Below are 23,695 nucleotides of genomic sequence, written 5' to 3'. Positions count from 1 at the left end.
TAGTTGGCCGAATTTTTCCGAACTTTTCGCACTAGTGGGTCCCACGTCCGGTATACGCTCTTAATTTCTCAAAATCTATTCGATACTAGAAAAATCATCTAAAAATTATATCTGCTCCTTAAAAATATCTAGAAATTTTTCTAATCACGAAAATGCAGAAAACAAGCCATGAAAAATACGAAAACCTAGAAAATAGGAAATTACGGGTTCTCACAGCCACTCCTCTCCTGATTTTGCTTCTTGTTCAGTTCTTTGTGTGCAGACCTCACAGTGTATTGTCCACACCCACTATGTATCCAAAAGTTGCTATCATCTCTTCCTGTTAGACTTAAAGGGATCTTTAATATCTTGTTTGCGTCTTCACTATTGAAGATCTTGAACACCACTGGTCTGTTCCACCTGAAATTAGAGATTAATTAGTCCACTGTGTTGAGATTACAGCTTTGCGGCTTCACAGTTGTTGGCTTCCCTTGTGGATTATCTGGTATCCATTTGTCATCCCATATCCTTGTTCCTCTCCCATTTCCTATTTTCCTTCGAGTTCCTTCTTCCACCACTTGTCTTGTTCCCATCATGCTCTGCCAGATCCATGAGGATGTTTTAGGCACCTTACATCTGAAAATTGACTCATTGGGGTGGTATTTGGCTTTGAGAACCTTACTCACTAATAAGTTTGGTCTTGTTAATAGCCTCCACACCTGTTTCCCCAATAGTGCTTTGTTGAAACACTGCAAGTCCTTAAATCCCGGACCTCCACTTTCCCTATCTTGTGTCATTTTTTTCCAAGAACACCAGTGAAGTTTGCTTTTCCCCTCTGTCTCCCCCCACCAGAATCTGGACATCATACCGCTAATGTCTTTGCACAATTTGGAGGACAGCTTAAAGCACGACATGGCTTAAGTAGGCATCGCCAGTGTCACTGCCTTATACCTCTTTTCCTGCAGCACTCAAGAACTTGTTCTTCCAGGAGTTAATTCTTTTTTGGCAATTTTCCTTCACAAACCCAAACACCTGTTCCTTAGTTCTAGTGATCACCATTGGGAGCCCCAAGTACTTCCCTTTGCTGACTTTCTGAATTTTTCCCAGCTCCCTGCAAACTTCATCCTTCTTGGCATCAGCCGTGTTTTTGCTAAAGAAAACTGAGGACTTCTCTATATTGACCACTTGACCTGAACTGTCCTCATACATCTTTAAAAGGTGCATTAGTTCCTTAGCTTGGTTGGCCTCCGCTTTACAGAATATTAATGAGTCATCAGCAAAAAACAAGTGGGTGATTGATGGACCTCTCCTGCTAATTTTCATTCCAGTGATTTTCTTGCTCTCTTCAGCTTTTTTGAGGAGGTTAGACATTCCTTTTGAACACAAGAGGAATAGATAAGGTGACAGTGGATCACCTTGTCTTATACCTCTTTTTGGAGTGACAAAGCCTCTGTGCTCCCCATTTGATGTTGAAGGAGTATGTGATGGTGGCAATACAACTCATGTCCAAGTGATCCATTTGTTGCCAAAACCCATTTTCTTCATTATCGCCTCCAAGAACCTCCATTCCACCCTGTCATATGCTTTAGACATGTCCAGCTTTAAAGCCAAGAAACTTAAATTTCCTTGCCTTTTGTTTTTCAGATGGTGCAAAAATTCATGTGAGAGAATCACATTGTCTAGTATTTGTCTTCCTGGAACAAAAGCAGCTTGGTTTTTTCTTATGCAGAGGTCCAAAACATTTTTCAGTCTATTAGCAAGAATTTTAGATATCACTTTGTAGATCACATTGCAAAGGCCGATGGGTCTATAATGCTTCAGATCAGTAGGATTATCTATTTTGGGAATGAGGGAAATGACTGTGCTGTTTTTGGCCTTAAGCATGTGGCAGGAATGAAAAAAACTTTGGATAGCCTTAACCAGAACTTTTGGAAAAAAAGAGAAGACATTTCATCTGGCCCTGGGGCTTTATTAGGATTCATTGAAAACAAAGCTTTCTTTACTTATTTTTCATCTACAGCTTTGGTTAAGTTGTTGTTTGTTTGATCAGTGATCGAGTGTGGAATTCCATCAAGTATCTCCTCCAAACACTGCCCTCCAGGACTAGTGAACAGCTTTTGATAATACTCCTCAACTTCTACCCCAATCTCTTGTTCAGTTTTGGTCCATGTCCCATCTTCCCTTTTTATGTTTAGTATCTTATTCCGGTTCCTTCTGCCTTTGACACATGCATGGAAGTACTGAGTATTCCGATCCCCTTCCCTTAACCAATTTACTCTAGCCTTTTGACTCCAAAACAATTCCTCATCCTCATATGCTAGCCTCAGTTGGTTTTTCAATTCCTTATATCTCTCTCGACTATTTTGGTCTGACCCCTTTCTGATCTTCTCCATCTTATCCTTCACCTCCTCAATTCTCCTTCTTGAATTCTCTTGAAAATTATTCCTCCACTTCAGTAACTCTATCCTACAATTGGCGATCTTTTTTTTAATCTTAAACATCCTGGATCCCTCCCACTCCACGTTCCATGCTCTTTCCACTACCTGATCCATGCCTTCCTTGTTTAACCATCTTTTATCAAAATAAAATCTCTTTTTCTTTTTTCCAACTGGGGGGCATGAGTCAATTAGCAGCATACTGTGGTCAGACCCAATATTTTCCACATGTTTACACAATGCTCTCTCAAACACTTGGAACCATTCTGTACTAGACAAAGCTCTATCCAACCTTTCCTTGACTTCAACCTCCCTATCCCAGTTGTTCGACCAGGTCCAGGGGTTGCCCACAAAACCAATGTCCACCAAGTTGTTGGTATCAATGAAGTTCCTAAAGTCCCTAAAGGTCCACTCCTCTCTGATTCTTCCACCCCACTTCTCATCATTTGAAATGATATCATTAAAGTCCCCCACAATGATCCACTTGTCACCCCACAATTTACTTCTTTCCTTGATAACTTTCCATTGTTCCTTCCTAATAAGAGCATCACAGCTAGCGTACAGACCTATAAACCACCAGTTTTGTTGTGACTCCTGGTCGTTCAGATGAGCTTCCAGAGTGAAAGCTGATTGGAGAACCTGAACCACTTTAACTTCCCTTTTCCACATCAAAGCCATGCCACCTGACCTGTTCATAGCTTCCACTATTATACTCTCATCAAACCCAAGTTTTTTCCTAACATTCTCCATACACCTTGCTTTATTCTTAGTCTCACTGAGAAAGATCATATTTGGGGAGAGGAGGTTATTAGCCTCCTTCAGCTGGGGAATTGTCAAGGGGCTCCCCGCACCTTGGCAATTCCACACCAGCACTCTCATTTTCCTTGGCAATTGATTATCATTAATCAATTATCATGAATGTAATGTTAAAATCCATCATTTTGTAGGTGGACACACAATTGGGATCGGGCTCTGCAATCTATTCAGCAACAGGCTGTGCAACTTTATAAGGAGAGGAGATCAGGACCCTTCGTCGAACTCAACATGTGCTGTATTCTTGAAAGCTAAATGCTCCCGGAAGCGCTCAAGATTTTGTTCCCCATTATTTTGCTAGCCTCAAGCAGAACATGGGAATGTTTCAGTCTGATGCTGTGCTCCTAACCCTCACAAGAGTATTTATGAATAGTCTTGGCAATCCATTTATATTCAGAATAGAGTTTGCTCGCTCCATGGAAAACATGGGAGCCATTGGAGTACTCACAGGAGAATTTGAAGAATTGCAGAGTCGTTAATTCCTGATCTCGATGCCTTGTCATGCATGTGCATGTGTAGAGCAGCCATTTCTCCAGTTAATTTCTACACATTTCTCCAAGCTTTTTCTGCTTTTCTTTGACAATTTTAAAAATTAAACAGAGAGGAAAAGGAAAAAAATTCCAAAAAGGGTATTGTAATTCTATGCACAAGTCATGAATTGTATCTTCATAATGAATCTTGTTATCATGTTTGAAGAAAAGCAAACACTATTTTGTTAAGTTACTACTTGTGCTGCTAACTTTTATAGGTGAATCAAATTGTGTCCTTTAGTGTGCATGATAGTAATACTTTTTTAGGCATATTAAACTTTTTTACATGGTCAATGTACACACTGGCACGATTAGATAAATACCACATCATCAAAATTTAAATTTGAACATCGAATTTTGTATATATGACATACATCTAGACTTGCAAATATATATACCATTAGTGCATGAAAGATTCACCCTATACACACACATATATAAGTATATATACATATACATATTGCATACATATATATATGTATATATAAGTATACATACAAACATGTATATATGTATGTATGTATATACGTAGGAATGTATGTATGTATGTATATATGTGTCTGTGCGCATATGGATGCATCATGTTAAGAAAGGGTATGCCTAAAGTAACATGTTGTCCTAAATCTTTTGTTAAAACAAACGGAAGGCAAATGAAATTATTTTCTTAATAAATAATGCAAACATTTGACAATTTTTGTTGAATATCCAACTTAGATACTTGAGCGGCATGCATAACAATTGAAGTTTTCTCAAAATATTTAGAAAGAACTAATCCCTCTCTAATGCAGTTTGAATCAGCACCAGAATCTAGAAGTGCAACAGTAGAGAGAACAAGTTCTTTATTGATAACCAATTTTACATTAATATAATATTTTTGTATTGTAATTAAAGCATTAATTTGAAGAAATTTTCTGGTTTCTTGTACATTTGAAGCACTAGCATTTTCTTCTACTTTTTGTTTTTCTTTAGAATTAATTTTTTGAATTTCTTATAGCAAGTTTAATTATTCTATATTATTTAATCTCTATTTATCTATTTTTGTTTCTTCTTTCAATTCATTAATTTCCTGTCTTAACATTAGTATTATTAAAGGTTTAAAAACATTTTCTTGTTGAATATGATTTAAAGCATCTTTAATTGTAAAGGACAAATTTCTTTGTCTAATTCTTGTTTTATTTTTTGATCACATATGTCTTAGAGGTATTTTTCTTATTCTCATTTTGTGCCATATTAAAATATTTTTATAAGTATATTCATTTTTGTGATTCATCTGATATTTGATCTATTAACTCTAAATTAAGTTGTTGATTTTTAGATATTGTAAAAATTTCATATCCCTTATTTAATCCATTTGCTTGTATTATTACTTTGTAATATTCGAATCTAGTGTACAATTACTACATGATGCATGATTTGATTCTTCTTCTTCTGAACTAGATTATTCTAATTTTTTTTTTTATAATTTTCATACTGTTGGGATTCAAAGCACTCATTTGTTCTACTAATTGGTGTGATAAATTTTTTTTTATTTCTTCACTAATTTCTAGGGTTTCTATCTTTTCTAATAATTCATTTATTCTATTATTCCTATTTGAGGGACAACGATTGGCATAAGGGTAAAATACACGGAACCCCCCTATGGTTTCGCGAAAAGACACGAAACCCCCCTATCGTTTAGAAACATACACATAAACGCCCTAAACTCCATAACTAAAGTGAAAATAGACCTATAACCGGCTAAGTTACCGGCTGCAGGTCGACTATTCTGAGTTTGTTTGCTGGTGTAACTGATTCAACCGGGCATAATGCATTCGCTTTTGGGGTAACTCCCTTTACTCCTTCTGTTATGGAGAACCACTTCTGGAAACTGGAACTTTTATTTAGGACTCAGAGTCTATGTCGCGCTGACCGAAAGACACCATGTCTGCATTCGCGTAGACGCATTACCTTCGATTGAGGAAGGTTAATTTACTCATCTCAAGAAGCAAGACGAATCCCTTTTCTCTTTCTCCTTTCAATTCTCCTCGTTCGGGTATAGAGTCACATAGCTCGGTAAGAAGTCAGAACTCAGCTACTCCTGAACTCATTAACTCAAGAGCTAGGGAAGGGTACGAAGTGACTTTCTCCACCATCTTCGGTAAGGGCTTTCTTTCACAGAAAAAAGGATTGCATTTTCCTTTCTTTTATAAAGAACTCAAAGGGACTGGGTTATTGGGGATGGGCAATCTATTCACTTTTTGTTCGACCGCTGGCTGAATTCTACCTCGATCGCTGCAGATCTTGGCATATTCAAAAAATCTCTCAAAGCGATATTCGGAAAGCAGATAGATTTTCCCTGATATTCGGAGTCTTAATGGGCCTTTTAATCAGATCAAAGATATCCAAATTCCTTGGAAACCTGATCCTAAAGGAAAATTTGCAGTTGCTGCCGTCTGGGAGACTATTCGGAATATATCTCCAAAAGTTGCGTGGAATCGTCTGGAATGACTCCGAATATGGAAAGTCTAATCAATACACAACTGGATGCAGACAAATGGAAACATCCTTATTATTAAACAAGTGAGGGCAAGATTTGCTAACTGTGAAATCATCTGCCCTGCTCTTTGAAAGGTAACTCGAATAGATTTGCTAACTTGTTTTTCTGCCACAAATAGAACTCTCGGTCTTCTTTTTGGTTCGGCTACTTAGCTTTCAAGCTTACGTTTCGTTTCTGGATATACATTGGATTGTCAATTCCTACTAATTTAGCAGGCCACGGGTTAGACGAGAGTATTTGACCTGCTGCCGGTAACTCAGCCGGTTCAAAAGGTAATTTCCACTTTAGTTATGAAAGTTAGGGTGTTTATGTGGGGGTTTTTAAACGATAGGGGGTTTCGTGTCTTTTCGTGAAACCATAGGGGGGTTCCGTGTATTTTACCCTTGGCATAATGACCTTTTTTCTTGCATTTACTACAAGTGACATTTCTAAGCCATTCTTCTCCAAATTTTCTTTCGTATTTTTTTTGTCCTATCATTGGTTGTGTTTTATTTTATTTTTCTTTTATAAAATTTTTTTATATATTTTAATTTTTGTAAGATTTTTTGTTAATTCTTTAGGTATAGATTTATCATATTCAAATTGTTCACAAAAATCATCTAATTTAGATCTTTGCTTTTATTTTTCTAATTGTTCTCTTAATTTAATATCATTGCACAATTTTAATCCTTCATCTGTACAAACAACTATTAAATCACCATATGTTAAAACATCATAATTAATACTATTTTGATTTTTAAGTGTTGATTTAATTTTTTCAAAAAACAAAGAAGGCAAGCCAGAAATAAATTTTTCTTTCCAAAAGGCTACTTAAGCATCATCCTTGCTCATTAATTTTGAAAGGAAAAACTTTTTATGCCATCTAAAATGAGATAATATTGGACATTTAAAATTCATTAACAATCCCTTATGAGCATGAGCTTGATCAAAAGAGTGTCCCATAAAATGTTTAATAATTGCAGCTATAAGGACAAAAATAGCATTAGACTCAACTTGATTGATAATTTGACCAGTTACTTCATGTTTTGTTTGTCCTATAATTCTTTTAGATTCCATTATGTAATTTCTTTGAGATGCATTTAAATAGTGATCCCACCATCCTTTTAATTGTATAGAGAGCCCAGAAGTGCAATTATATGCTGTAGTTTTCTCGATAGTACCATCAATTTTAAAAATTTGAGTAAACATATTCATCCTGTATGTATAGATACACGCACATACACACACACACTTGCATACGTACATACATGCATACATTATATACATACACATACATACATATATATATATGATATATATGTGTGTGTGTGTGTACACATGCATACATATATAGTACTCTTGGGTTTCATAATTAATGTGATTTGCACCAATTAAATTTTGAAAAGACATTTCGTTCCTCCCGATACCCCTCTAGATCTAAGTTTGAATCCATATAGAAACATCCAAATGTGCTAAGTTTTATAGGTTAGATTAGGAAAATTTTTGACTAAATTTCACAACTAGTTTCTGCTAGGTTGAAAGGGTGCCTTAGATTTAATTTTCGCCTTCCCTTTCTTCAACCATGACTCCCAAACTCTTTTATCTTATTTTCAAAGATTTGGAGTCATCTAAAGGGTTTTATTTATTTTTTCATTTAAAAAATATTTTGGGTGACTTGCTATATCTAAATTCGATACTAGGTGGTGACTCTCTTTCTAAAAACCCTTTTTAGACTAATATTTTGAATCCAAACCGTTGCATTATTTAAAGTCCCATTTTAGACCCTTTTTCTTTATGTTCTAAAATCCAAAAATTCATTTGTAAACACCATTTCTCTTTTAATTCAAAAAATAGGGCATGACAGTTTTGGTTAAGTAACACTAGTATGAAATATAACTTATAAAGGAACTCAATTCTTTCACTTTTATCTTAAAACACACCAAAAACTTAACCTAAAACCTAATTAAAAATAGGTAAAATAAAGACTAATCAGTATGAATAGTGCAACAATGAATAAATTCAGTTTTATGAGGCCCCGTGCCATTGGCATTTATATACCTCATGACGTGGTAAAAGATGATGAAATGCTGGGTGATGAATAAAAGGTCTAGAAGAGCATCGAGCCGAGGAGTTCTAAAAATTCTCACTCCTCAAGTGCTGAGTATAACAATTTCGTCATAGGAAAGGTTTATCAAAGGCATAGCTACAATGTTCCATCCGCTTGTTCTTTCTGATGTCAAATTTGATGACTAGTTGTGATTGCGATCAAGAAATTGAGGTGGAAGAGATTTAAGGCCATATTTGCCCACGCGAAAATATTCTTCTAGCTGAGATGCCCATTTTACCAGATGGTTCACCGGTAGAAATTGACAAAATGATCTAAATGATGTGTTTTTTCAAGTTCAATGACCTTTTTGCCTACAAAAAAAGTTGAATGACTAAATTATACCATTTTAAATAATTTAGTGACTATTTTGGCCATTCACTCTAAAAGTTATCCCAAAACAAGGATCAAAAGCTTTTAACCATGAAAAAGGAAGAGGAAATAGCACAACATAAAGGATTATATTAAAAATCAATCCTTAGACATTTTTGTTGTAGTATTTAAATCTACAATTTAAAAATAAATGCCCAACTTCCACATGCAAAAGAAAAGAAAAGGAAAAAATTTTGAAAATATTCAAAGCAAGCCTTTTTCTTACACTAATTTATGGTCATTTAGTGGTAAAACAAAGAAGCAGAAGACTATTTTAGGAGCCTTAATTATGTCTTTTAGATTTAGGAAATTGAAAACTTTTGCTAACAAGAGTCAGAGTGATATTCTTGTATGTGTATTTTTTCTGAAATCTTTCTATTAACTTTCTAGTTCATCTGAAATTTTTTCAATATGACAATTTGATTTCTTTCCCTCTCATTAATTCTGATTTTTGAATCATTTCAATGTTCAAAAACTTTTTGAAGGAAATCCTAAAATCCATTTAGAATACAATCAAATGCTCAAAAAGTCACCGACTGGAAATATATCTGTCTTAGTTGCTGCCAAGTGAAAATTTTATGTTAAAAATTTAGGACCTAGAAAAACTTGTACCATCTTGTACTCTTTGTTCCACAAATATATTATTTGTAATTTAATTTTTATTCTTTACCAATTAAATCATCTAAAATTTACATTTCATTACCCCTTTTAGACATGTTAATCCTATGAGAACACATCATTTAAATTGAATTTGAGAATATATCTCTTAGAATGACCCCTAATCAAACAAATATCTAATGCTCACTTCATCCCCTTTGACGAAATAAGATATAAAATGACCCATTAATGGTCCTATAAGAATTTTATCTAACACTTTGAATGATAGTGTCACTTTGTCGTGAATTCAAACTTGTAATTTTCTAGAATTTTCAATATATTAAAGAAAATAATCATTCCCATAATGTACTTGAGATTATGATCTTTATTCCCATTTTGTAGCTCTCTTGTTTGGGATATTTTGTTCATGGAATTAGTCTTTTAATGTATATTGAATAATATGAAATTGGATAACACCATTTTATCCATGTATTTATTATAGAGACATGTTAATAATTAAAGTGTGCGTGTGTATACAGTTTTGTTTCATCTAATCTTTCAAAAAGCATCATATGCATTAGAAAAGTCTATAATCTTTTTAGAGAACTATTTCTCATTTTGTATTTCTGATGATGATAGTATTCCATGTTTTAAATAATTGAAATTGCTATAATTTAAGGACCAAAACACTTATTTCACCATCCGTGGGTAAATTTAATCTGAGGGTATGATATCTAGAAGAGATTAGAGAACTTCAACCATTGGAAAATTCTATACCACATATAAACTGTGTTTTGAAACTCGGATCGGACCGGCCAGTTCAACCGGTTGAATCGAGAATCGGGTAGGCATCCGGTCCGAGTTGCTTTAAAAAACTGGGAAACAAAAACTCGGTCAAACCCGGTCAAAATCTGGGTTTGACCGAAAAACCGGAAGAACCGCTTCAACCGGAGTCTGAGGTCTAAAGAAGAGTAAAGACGGATGGTGTGGGGACCACTTAAAAACTAAAGCCACGGGACATGTGCTATACATAATTGCCGCCAAGAATTAACATCTCTGTCTTGTGTGCCATTTCTGACCTTTGACCGTTGTTGTATTCTGAGCTTTTTTAATTTTTTCCATCTTTTCCTGTTTTACCCTTTTTGTTTTCCTTTTTTGATTCTTTCTTTTAATTACTCTCAAATCTCTTTACATATCCTACCATAAATCTCTCTCAAACAACTCCAATGGAAGGTCTAGGTTAAAAAAGGGATAAAACATTAAAAAAAGAAAATAAAAAATTCACCTAGAAATATTTTATCAATTTTATGATTTGACCCTTAGAGTACTAGAAAACTATTATTACATCTAAAAAGATTTTAGAACTTATAGCTATAGCCCTAAATTCTTGTATTACTTTTCAAATAAGCCCTCCAATTTGGTTCTAAACCTGTTGAATATGCACTAAATTGTAAATTGTATAAATTGCTACTTAATTATACTACCTTATTTGTATTTTCTTGTAAAGTATCTTAGAAATATCAAATATATATTGAACCTATATTTCTTAGTATTAGTATATTTTTAGAAAATTTACATAATATATTAATTTTTAAAATTAAATATATTTATGACATCATCCGGTTCTTGAATGGGTTCGACCGGGGTCGAACCCATTGAACCCTGACCCTCGACCTTGACCGAGTCGATGGCCGGTCCAAGTTTCAAAACATAGCATATAAAGTGGAAGCACCATTGTGTGGTGTTAAAATACAGTGGTCATTTTTTAAACTTTCTTTGATATCTTTAATTATAAGGTAAAATTGTTCGAACCTATTAGAAACCCTCCAAAAAAAATCCTATATTGAAAAACCGAATATCATTGTCTCCAAAATTACACACTAACTAGATCTTCAATCAATTCACAACTATACGCTATCAAAATTTATTAAATTACAAATTGCTAAGTCACTGCCATTCTTATACAATTCCATTGTCCATTAAATAACTAAAATCTAATTCTAAATAACTATCCACTAATACATGCATTTTGATAATTTCTGGATATCTATATTCTCAACTGTGAGGCATAGAATACAATGTGGATCTTTGACAAAATCGTATATGCCAACTCACCAACTTTATACAAAATCTCAAAAGGTCAAAAATATCTTGTGCTTGACATCCTGCTTGTCTCAAAACGCATTACACTCTTCATTGCTGAAACTCTATATTGTCCCCTTTAAGGTCAAACATACCTTGTGCTTAACATTCTGATTGTCCCAAATTGCATTACACTCTTTAGCTCAACATTTTTTTGGTCTATCTTGTTCTGCTTACAATCTTTCCTTCATGGTGCCACATTTTCAACTATATTTTGAACAAGTTCGAGTTTGGTAATGGTCTTCTTCCCAGTTTCATCTTAATACAAGAGTGATTTCACCTTTTCTCATACAAGTTTCAAATGGTGACATGCTAATACTATTGTGATAGCTATTGTTGAAAGAAAATTTATTCAACACCAATGAATCCCCCAAGCTGCCCTCTATATTTATAACACACTCTCTAAGCATGTTTTCTAACGTTTTAATGGTATCTTTTGATTACTTGTCAGTTCAAAAATGATATGCTATACTAGGATTCAATTCATTTCCTAACTCTCCCAAAATCAAGGATGGAATCTCGAGTTGCAATCAAATACAATACTAATCGGGACATTATGGTAGCAAATTATGTGGTCTAGTTCAAGTTCCTTATGAGCCCCACCAAACTTCTATTGCGCACTCTAATTATACATATACACACATTTATACTAAGTTTTCAATTTTACCAACATCCTTTTTTCTTTTCATCAAGGTCATGACCAATTGATCTTTTGCATGTGTAATTTCTACACCTTCCATATATGACTTATAACATCTAAACTTTTTTAATGACATACATATGTCAATTCCTACAAGTTAAAAAAGGATCATCTGGATTTGTGATTATAGAAGGTCACACTAGAAAGTGAGGGATCTTAGTGTTTTTTTTTTATTTCATTGAGATGAGCAAACAAGTAATGATTGAAATAAAATGTAGAACAATGTAAGATTGAGCAATTGAAGTAATTTTTAGAAGTATAACTTAGTGTTTTGATAAGGCAAAAAATGTGAGTAGTTGTAACTTAGTTAAGTATTAAGAATAAAGTGGGAGTGTTATAGAGTTTTTAAGTCTTAACCATTTTGAATTGAAATTTTCTCTCTTTTTTTAAATCTAAATGGGGAACATTTATAACTAAACTTTTCATAAATATGTTTGTATTTTTAAGGCATATATATGTGTGTGTGTGTAAATGAGTTTAATGATGAATTATTAGAGTTTTGTGGTTCTTTATCGAACTAAAGAGTTTAACTAGTAACCAAAATATGAACCTAGATACTTCAGTTTATTTAGTAGAGCATGGTCAAAAATTGAATGAGCTAGGAATACGGCAAATGTAAAAGTTATTCATATAGTTTCATAGGAAGTTCACATGATACTAAATGAGAATGATAATAGATTAGTAAGATTGAACCTATCATCAAAGATTAGAGAAAAAATTAAAGGAATGTTGATACATTTCGAGGAAATGACGTGTATTTACTAAATATGATTCTTGCAATAATATATTCATTTAGAAGTATTATAGAAAAATGGATGTAATATTTAAGTGCAAGAGCCTTTGCCATCTAGAAGAGTAATGTTAGACAATATTTGGGTATGTGATTAATTTAAGTGAGAACTGAACTATTAATTATTGATGTTTGAACCACAATAGTTACTTTTTTGTTATGATTCTTAATTGTTACTGATCGCTTGAAGATATACTTTTATAGGGATTTATTCATTTTATTCTAAACCTATTTATACTCCAAATTAAGTAAGAATTTCCATCTCTATGATTAATAAAAAAAACTCTTGGATGGAAGAATTATTAAGCATCTTTTGTCTAGCGAACCACTGATATTAATTTTGAAGTAGAAGTTCTTTATATGGGAAATGAATGATATAAGGTTTCATTGTCATAGTGTGGTTTATCATTTCAAGAGTTGACACAAAAGTTTCATATTTGAGTATTTTTTTTTATGTGGTTCTAAATTTTTGCAAGAATTGAATATTTAAATGACCCTGCTTATCATAAAATTAACTAAAATCTCCTTCAAGTCATTTAGCATTTGAGTATTTTATTGTTAAGTTATTTGTAGAATTTTTAATAAAATCTCTATAAGATATTATAGATTAAACAGAGTCATGGTCGATATTAGCATATCATCAATTTTTTTTTTTACATTTTCTTTCAACATCTTATTCTTGACAAATAACAATAAACTCATACATGACTCTCAAGTTTTAATTCTATTGAATAACTTTCTAGATACGAGTATTCCTCCATATGATTGGTTTGTATAAAATTCATAAATTGGATTTAATACAAAGCGGAGATAGCTTCAAGTAATATTTGAAGTTTTTGAAGTCTTAAACCATTTGAGTCATTAAAATTAATATCGTTGGCATAAATAAATACGAGTACAACAAAAGTAATTTTAATACATATAAAAATATGTAGGATAAGAGGAATAAACATATGACAAAAATTAATAATTTTATTAATTCAAATTTGAACAATAACAGAATCAAGTTGCAACCTTTCACTTATGACAATTCACAAATAACAATTCTTAGAGTCTTTTGCTCTATCTCACAACTCAATTCAACAAGTTTTCAAGAATTCCTCAACTCACTCTTCAAGATTCAACTCTCTTACTCATTAAGTGCTAATCTAGCACCATTACTCAGATATATAGCTCAACTAAATTTCCTAATATCTAAACACACTAGAAATTGGATCGACTAAGAAAAACAAAATAAATAAGGACTTGAACTACTAAACCACTAAACATCCTAACTTGAACTTTACACGTTTAAAAATATTTCCAAATACAACCTTGTTCCAATCTCGCAACTTCGCCCTCGTAGCCATTAGCTTCCTAAAAAATTTAACCATCCCAACTCCCTCAACTGGCCCATCCCATGCATCTTTAACTACTGCCAAAAAATTAGGGTGCTTCATCCAAATATTAAAAATCGAAAAGAGGACCTCCTAGAATTCATAGTCCCACATTTAATCAACAAAGACGCATGGCCAGAGCGCCCATGTGACAAATGAGAAACTTTTGTAACTTCAGAAAAATCCATCCACTCCACATTTGTTAGGACTCAATCCAACCGTCGCCACATCATCCCATTAGTCCAAGTATAAGTCGGACCATCAAAATCTACCTCAGCCAAATTACAACTAAACATATTGACAAGTAGATATTTTACGTATTTTTAGTGTGCTTTATTAGTTAGTTTTGGTGTGTTTTATCTAGTTTTATAGTTAATTAACTAGGGTTTTGGTCAAGATATCTATTTTGTGGTTTAATTGGCAAAAATTGCATTTCGATGGATTTTAACGGAAAGAACTTCATGTTTTTGTAGGTTTAAGGACTCAATTATTAGTTGGAGTGAATTGAGAAGAGAATTGGATGATAATTGATGATTTGAAGTGGTTTAAAGAAGACATGAAGTGCAAAACATTCAATTGAGGGAATGCAAGTGAAGATAGTTTCGATACATCTTAGTATTTCGACTATATCTTGAGCCACAATGATCGGATCGAGGTGATCTTGGTAACATTTTGAAGTTAAGAGATAGATCTATATTTGGTATGAAAACATCAAAGTCCAATTCAGCCGTTTTCCTGGTTAAAAAGTCGAAACACAGAAGATTATCTGTATGGTCGAGAGCTGAAACACAAAATTAACCAGTCTATGGTATTTCGACCATATCTCCATCCACCGATCTTCAAATTAGATGATTCTTGAAGCATTGGAACGCTAATTCAAAGGGCTACAACTTTCATGTTTTGCACAACAGCCAGTTCGGCGGCTATCATAGAGAAAATTGTAGTTGAAGTGAGGTCAAAAGTGATATGCGTATGACAGCCGAATTTCTGCAATTTGCTAGGCCATTTTTCTCATTTTCACACTACTTTCCAGCTATAGTTGGAGAGAAAACTTAGGCTACACATGTTTCTGATACACAAAGGAAGAAAAATAGCTTATTGTCAAGTCAAAAAACTACGGTAGAATCAAGAGGCTGAACATTGTTTTGTTGACTTTGTTAACACCTTAGATTTGGAGAATCAAGGGGGGAAAAGAGAAATACGGTAGGAGAGGGAAGGGACATCAGAATTTAGCATAAAACTGAGGCTGGTCATATTCCCAAGGGCTAGCAATTTTTGCAGAAACACTTGGAGACTTCATCTTAGCATCATTTTGTGAAAGACATTGGAGATATTTAGGAGCTTCTTCATTAACTTGGCTAAGCTTTCTTTATCTATCTTTTACTTGTAATTTATGATGTATTCTATTAATGAAGTTATGAGTTTACTTGTTATATTTTATATGAGTAACTAAACTTCTAGATCTAGGAAGTAGATGAAACTTATGGCTATTTGATATGAAGTGGATATGATTTACACTTGTTACACCTTGTATTAACTTGTCTACTTGTGCATGCTTAGCCTTTGTTGTTGTTTGATCACCAATAACAAGCTCTTAGTTGTTATTATTCAATGAAAATTAGTAATTATGATGGAACAACATGAGTAGAGCTTAAGTAGTAGACTCATGAGAATAGAGGTACACTTAAGTGGATTAAACTTGCATTTCATGAAGGAAACAAGAGTACGACTAGTTATTCACCATGAGAATAGGGAAAACTAGATTATTCTAGGCCATTGCATCATGAGAATGAGATTTGGTAATATTGGAAATGAATCCCTAGTCAAACAAGGGTTGTACAAGAGGTAAATCTATTCATTTGTGTTGTTTATACCATAAGTGGAATCTACATCCCTAGACTCAAGTATTTAGTGAATTTTCTCCATTTGTTATCTTGCAATTGTCTAGTCAAGACTTGTAGGTAGTAGTAATTTTAGATTCTCTTGCTTAATTTGATTGTAGTCTAAATAATAGAGTAAGTAAAGGACTTAATACTTGTTTTAGTTGCTCCTCGTGGGATCGACCCGATATTTGCCCAAAACTACTAAATTGACCTGTATACTTGCAGTCCAAACGGGTAAAATTCGGAATTAAACTTGAACTTATAGCGAAAGCCCGTGACATATTACAACTAAACATAGTCTTGTTAAATTCATCCATGTTCCTAATGTTTGCCAAATCCCTCCCCAGACTTGACGAAGGTCGTGATGAGCAGTCAAAGGTGAGGTTGAGTGAGGCAAAGGCTCTTCTTTCCAGAGAACTAACTTTACAATGTGAATACAGGCAACAAAAATCAGCAATTAAGTGGCTACAGGCGGGTGATGCCAACACAAAGTATTTTCATGTGGTGGTAAAGCAAAGGAGAAGCTCAGATTCATAACTCGAATCAAGGAGAGGGACAGCCAGTGGATCCATGACCTTGATCAAATAAAATCTTCAGCCGCAGCATTTTTCTCTACTTTATTTACATCAAAAAGGGAAGGGAGAGCAAAGCCCCAACTATTTTTTGACCTGCTGCAAGATGATGTAGCCAATGAGGAGTTTCACAAGTTTTCGTTGCTGGAGGAAGTAAGGGCGGTGGTTTTCTCTATAAGTTGTGACAGTGCACCAGGTCCTGATGGCTTTGGTGTGGGATTCTATCAGGGTGCTTGGGTGGCGATTTCAAGTGATTTATTGGAGGTTGTTCATGATTTTTTTAGAAGTGTACAACAACCTAAAGGTTTCACTAGTACACTAATTATATTGATTCCAAAGGGACCTGGGGCATGTTGTTGGCGAGAATTTAGACCCATCAGCCTGTGTAACTTCTCTTCCAAAATCATTTCAAAGGTTTTAGCGAACCGGATTAATGAATTGCTGTGAGAGCCCGAAATTTTATTCATACATTTTACATTTTATTCAAAAGGTCGAAAGTATTGCATATACCATATCATTGATTGATTTAAGTCTTTGATTGACTCCTTATAATTTAAGTGTATGGGAATACTCTAGATTATTGTACGAATATCTTTATGGAAATTATGCCAATTTGAACAAATTAATGGGGTAATGGTGTGACTACTAGAATTACTTTGGCTATAGTAGAATAATGTTTGAAGACAAATCATGCAAAAGACAAATGTCTAGGTTTTTTTTTTTTTTTTGCCAAATGTTCAAGAGTTTGTTAAATGACCAAATGGCCATTGAATGCTTAAAAAATGACCATGCCACCAATTTCATTTCATTTGTCTTGACCGAGAGGAACAAAAGAAAGAAAAGGGGGAAACTGAATCACTTTCTTCTTCTTCATCTCAAAACTGCACGGGAGAGAGAGAGAGAGAGAGAGAGAGAGAGAGCATATTTCTAGTTCGTCTTTCCAGCCACAACCAAGAGAGTGAGAGGGCAAGGTAGAAAAAAAAAGGGGGAGCCTGGTGTGATTTTCTTGAGGAAACAAAGGAGGGGGAGGAAGCAAGCTACCTGCATTTTTTTTTCTTTTTCCAACCTTGATTTGTGAGAAGAAATGGAGGTAAAATTTCTATAAAACCTCTCATACTTCTAATATATCTAATTATTCATGTTGCATGTTAGATTTTAGTTAAGAAAAGTGAACTTTGCTGAAGAAAAACTTGATTAAAGGCTAGACACTTGCTAGAAAATCTTCTGTTGGGCTGAGAGTAGGAAAGTTGGAGATGCAGCTTGTTATTCAAAAATTTTGGGAGGAATTTCACTAGGAATGCATGAAATATGTTCATCTCTGGTCTTATAAGATATTTATCTGTGAAACTAGTGAAATGTTGGTAAATTTGGCTGAAATCATTATAAGAGGTTGCTAGAATTTTCCAGCTTTAGCCGAGAAAGAGAGAGGAAGAATTTTCTAGTTTCCTCTATGAATTCTGGCTGCAAACTTTCATATTGTGGCTCTATACATCTTATAACACATTGGTCTTGACATGCATGTGAATTTTATGGTGTAAATTTGATCGTTTATGGCTGGAAATTTGATTGGGAGCTGCATGATTGTTATACCAATTTCCAGCTTAGCAGATGGAAATTTCTTGGAGTTTGAATGGATATTTTGGATTAAAATTGGCTGGAAAATTCTTGATTCGCACTTGTTTGTGTGTTATGAGTTTGTTGGTGTGTGATTTGTGGCTGGAAATAAAGTTTAAAATGGTAAGAATTGAAAGGAAAGGGTTGCTGCACCAACTATAGGATTCGAGGGGGACCTTGTAGCTTATTTGAGTGCATCTTCAACTATTATCGGGTTTAATTGGCTTTATATGAATTGCACATACACCTTAATGTAATAATCTAGTCATGCATGTGGTTTTTGGCCAATAAAAAATGGAATTGTGGGACAAAGAGAGTACATTAAAATTAGCTACTTTTAAACTTGAATGATTAGAAAAGGGGAATGGGAGTTAAATTAATCCCTTGCATCTAAATAGAACCAATTCAAAGAAAACTAAATGTTAAGATTTTAGGTATCTAAAACTAGAGATGTTTGAACTAGTTAGACCCTTTTGAGCTGATTGGAATGGTTGAGGATTTCAAACTAATTTCTAAACTTTCTCTGGAAATTTTGACCAAACTTTGGACTAAGAACAACCCATTAGGTATAATGGTAAAATGCATATTGGATTTTAGGAGGTTTGAACCAAGAAATAGTGAACTCTGGACCAAAAACATGAAGCATGTCTTGCTACAACCCGTTTTGAATAGTCCTAACTTAGTATTTAAACTCTAGCTTTTAACCTTAAATTTCTAAGGTAGAAACGAACCAAAATCGATCAAATTCCTCTAAGTTACCTTATCAAAGTTTTACGTATAAAACTCATCCAACAATCTAGGGTAAAATCAAGGAATTTCATAAGATCCCTAAGCTATCAAATCCTAGAAAACTTACTTATTGTACACGTCGATTCTCAATGATCCTTAGAACCTAAATCCCAACTTTTATTGATAGATAATCACCCTAAAACTCCTTCTAAATATATATATATATATATATATATACACGTATATATATATATGGTAGTCAAAATAATCATGTAAGCCCTAACTTCACCATTTGGGAAAATTAACAAGTTTATAAATATCTTAGGAGCCGAGGGAGATTTGGCAGAGGATCCAAGTACCGAGATGTGAACTTAAAATACTTTAGGTGAGTGTTTTCAGATTTATGTGTCTAAACTACTTATGTTTTACTTAAGTAAAGTTATGTGATAAATGTGCTTATTATGGAATATTACTAGCGATTCATTGTAAAGTGTATCTCAATTGTCCCTCACTTTCTAAGTGAAGGGTGTACTTTATTGCACTCAGGTTAGTTGAGTTTCAAGGTTGATAATTGATCACATGTTACTCTAAGTGTACATGAATGTAAGTCGTATGTGTACTTTACCACACCGACTGAACTAGGCCCCAAAACCCTCTATTCAACGGACTATTTGAACCAGCAAAAATGCTTGGTCGCATAGGCCGGTAGCTTTGGGTAAGTGTTTCTATATACTCGAGTATTGCCCTAAAGTTTGGGGATTATTGAACTGATTAATGAATGTAGGGAATTGTTTATTGTTTTGGAGGATGTAAGGGGGTGATTATGGCAGAGTGTGCAATGATATTGAAATGACTCCCAGAAGGAGCTTGTGTCCTTTTATATTGAATGAGTTATTATATTGTGAAATGTACAGCGTTATATATAAGTTGATGCTAATGAGCACCGTATCCTTTTGAAAGAAATTATACAATGAAGTGTTCTTTACTTGCTTAATTTTTACTGGTTTAAATATTTATAGAATGTTGCTCATTCGAAAAACCTCACTAGGTTTCGCTCAACCTCTTAGTTTTGTTTTTCTTACAAGAGTTGAAGTTAGAAGAAACGTCGAGTAGAGTTAGAGTGTTTTGGGAGGTCCAATGTTATATATTGATGTTAAGACTTGCATTTTGTATCTCTTAATGGACAGATTTGTGTTTTACACTAGTTGGTGATGTACTTAAGAATGAATGTTTAGATAGTTAATGAGAAATGTTACCTCTGAACTTAATGTGAGTGAGTAAGTCCTGATGAGAGCTAGATAGGCGGTTCGCTAACCCTCAGAGTACGTCCTAGCGTCCGGCCGGGTCGTCACAATTGCCCCTCAAGTTAATCTCGCCGTGGCAGACAGGTTTTGTGCCAGGGTGGAGTATAACTGATAATATCTTAATCGCTCAGGAATTGACATTGGATTTGGATAAGAGGCTCCGGGATCCCAACTTGATGCTGAAAATTGACATGGAGAAGGCCTATGATAGAGTAGAGTGGGCTTTCTTAATTTTTATGTTGCGTCGATTTGGACTTGATGAGTGGAATGTGGACTTACTTTTTTGTACTTTGGCGAATACTTGATTTTTTGTGCTTGTTAATGGGAAACCTATGGGCTTTTTTAAATCTAGGAGAGGGGTACGCCAAGGCAATCCACTATCCCTGGCATTATTTTTACTGGTTGCTGAATTTTTCGGTCAAGGCACACAACAGATTTTTTCTCAAAATGTGAGGAGATATTTTGCTTCATCTGGGACGCGAGTGCCTTACTTGGCTTTTGCTGATGATATGCTGGTTTTTACATGATGATCTGAGGACTGCTTGGAGGCTCTTAAGGAATTTTTCCAACGGTACCAGGCTTATTCTGGACAAAAGGTGAATTGCATCAAAGAGTGCCTTCATTATTTCTAACAGAGCTACGGATGAACAAGTAGAGTTGGTGACGTCCAAATTAGGATTTCAGCAACAATCCCTTCCATTTAGTTATTTGGGAGTACCTGTTTCGAAAGGAAGGAATAGGATCTATTTGTTTGATAGTCTTATTGCTAAAATGAGATCCCGGGTATAACATTGGAGTTCTAAACTTTTGTCGACTGGAGGGAAAATTATTCTGCTACGTCATGTTCTTTCTTCCATGCCTATGTATTTATTACAAGCCCTTCAACCTCCAAAAGTGGTATGGCTTAAACTAGGAAGGTTTTTTAATAGCTTTTTGTGGGATAAAAATATAGCTTCTCATCGAATACACTAGTTGGCATGGGATAAGATTTGCTACCTTGTTCAAGAAGGAGATTTGGGGTTTCACGGCTTTGATGATATGTGTGAGGCATTCGCTTGCAAGTTATGGTAGACGCTTTGTCTTAATTATTCGATTTGGATAGCCTTCATGCATGCAAAATATGTGCGAGGTGTTCATCCAACGAGGGCTTATGCTCTCTCTCTTTGTTAACATGGCGATAGTTGCAAGCTGTTAGGGAAACTACTAAGAGCCAGATTCGGGTGTTCATAGGGCAGGGTTTTGTTGATTTTTGGTATGACCATTGGTTGTTTAATGTTCCATTGATGGATTTGTTGCACAAGGTGGTCCCTCCGCATATGCTTCTTGCCGATTTTTATTTGGAACAAGGTTGGAATTCACAAAAGTTGGGTGAGTGGGTTTCCGAAAACATTGCAAAGGTGATCTCTCAACTTCATTTGTATTCGGTATTTTTTTTTAACTTTAAGGGTTTTCTTTATTGAAGCGACATAAAACTAGGAGTACAGAATTTCCCAACACGCACTATCTCATTCTCTCCCCCTTTTTATCCTCCTAACGGTCATTTGTATTCGGTATTCTTGACGTTATAAGTTCATCAGTGTCAACCATGCTTACTTCGTGGCTTCATTCATCACCTGGGGCTTCAATAACTCTTGTTCACGCCATTGTACCTATGGTTGTTATTTGGTGTTTATGGAAGGCAAGTAACCAAGCTCGATTTCAAGGAGGTTTTGTTCTGCTCAGGATACTATTTCCAGGGCTGATGAATTTTTGCATCAACTTGGAAGAGCTATGGGTTTCAAGTTAACTCATTTTCATGGTGACCTAGACTGTGACTGGTCTAGGTACATCCGATGGGTATCTATTACTCGGAGAGTGATTTCAGTTTGGTGGACGAAGCCACTATATCCTAAAATGAAGCTTAACACATATGCTAGTAAAGTTAATCAACAACGTTCAGGTGGCGGACTTCTTCGGGATCATAGTAGGTCTCTTGTTTTTGCATTTTTCAAAGAGTTTGGGGATGTAGACGTCTTGATGGCCGAAGCGTTAGTGTTGCTTCATGGATTACACATCTGCTATGAAAGAGGGTTCACTCCTTTAGTGCTGGAGGTGGACTTAGAGGTTCTAGTTCATTTGGTTGAGTCCCAACCTGGAACTAAATGGCCTCTTTGTAATGTTCTTCGCAGGATTAGGTCATTAATGACTTCCCTTAACTCTTCACTTCGACATATTTTTAGGGAAGCTAATTCAACGGCAGACAAGTTAGTAGGTTTGCAACGCCAGGAGAGGGATTTTATCTGCACGAATATTCAAGAACTTCCATCTTTAGTTTAGGCTTTGTTGAGATTAGATATTTCAGAATTCCTTTTTTGTCATAATCAGCGTGTCAAGGACTAGTGTTAGCATTAGCCTTTTCTAAACAGCTCTTTGTAGGCTTTGGCCAAACTTGAAATTTGTATCTTCTATGCTTATTAATAAAATGCTAGGCTAAAATCCCAACCCCGTGTACAGGGATTGCCAATAAAAAAAATCCTAACTTGAACTAATTAAATAAACTAAACAAGGTAACTAGCAAAACTAGTATAAACATGCACGGACATGAACACAAGCTAAAAACAAGCCATGTTGCAATTTGGCAATCCCTGAATTAATAAAGTTTTGTTTAGTTTTCTTTGTTATCTCCCTTAAACTAAACTAGCTATTGTGGTCATTTTCAATGCTATCTCAAACTTGAATCTCCATGGATGATTCTGTCGCTATATAAATGGCGTAGAACACCAACTTACAACTGATCTTTAATTTCAATTTCATTGGTGGTAGTAAATGAAACCAGTACTTTTAAAAAATTTCTTGGCATTATCCTTTTTATCGAAAAACTCAATATTTCAATTTTTTAATCATTACTCAATTAGAACCAATTTTGTATCCTAATTTTCAATGGCAAATTTTCAATTTTGTGACTCCTAATTTTGAAACTAGACCAAGGATCAAAATAAAAAACTCTGATACCACTTGTTGGCATAAAAAAACATGCATTAAAAGATGATGTACCTGTTAGATTTATTAGCTACAGTAGCTAAAGCAAAAAGATAAAGTTAGATGAAGCAGAAGAAGAGAAGAAAAAAGGGATCAAGAACAAGTACTCTTGTTACCCAAAATTGGAATCCAACTTGAATCCATAACAAAATTTAAAGTAAAAAACCAATTAGATGAGAGCCCACAACATCAATGGAGCATTTTAATGATCAAAAAGCTTCA

At 34.5% G+C, this 23,695-nt stretch overlaps 1 pseudogene; it reads left to right on the top strand.

The window, feature by feature from the left end:
* LOC113693229 (peroxidase 1-like) overlaps nt 1-22,771 on the top strand; it is a 31,814-nt pseudogene extending 9,043 nt beyond the window's left edge.
* The last annotated feature ends 924 nt before the right edge of the window (nt 22,772-23,695 follow it).

The sequence above is a fragment of the Coffea arabica genome, chromosome 1e, assembly GCF_036785885.1.
Source record: "Coffea arabica cultivar ET-39 chromosome 1e, Coffea Arabica ET-39 HiFi, whole genome shotgun sequence".
NCBI lineage: Eukaryota > Viridiplantae > Streptophyta > Magnoliopsida > Gentianales > Rubiaceae > Coffea > Coffea arabica.
Note: the sequence above shows the minus strand (reverse complement) of the source record. Positions and strands in the feature narration are given on the sequence as shown.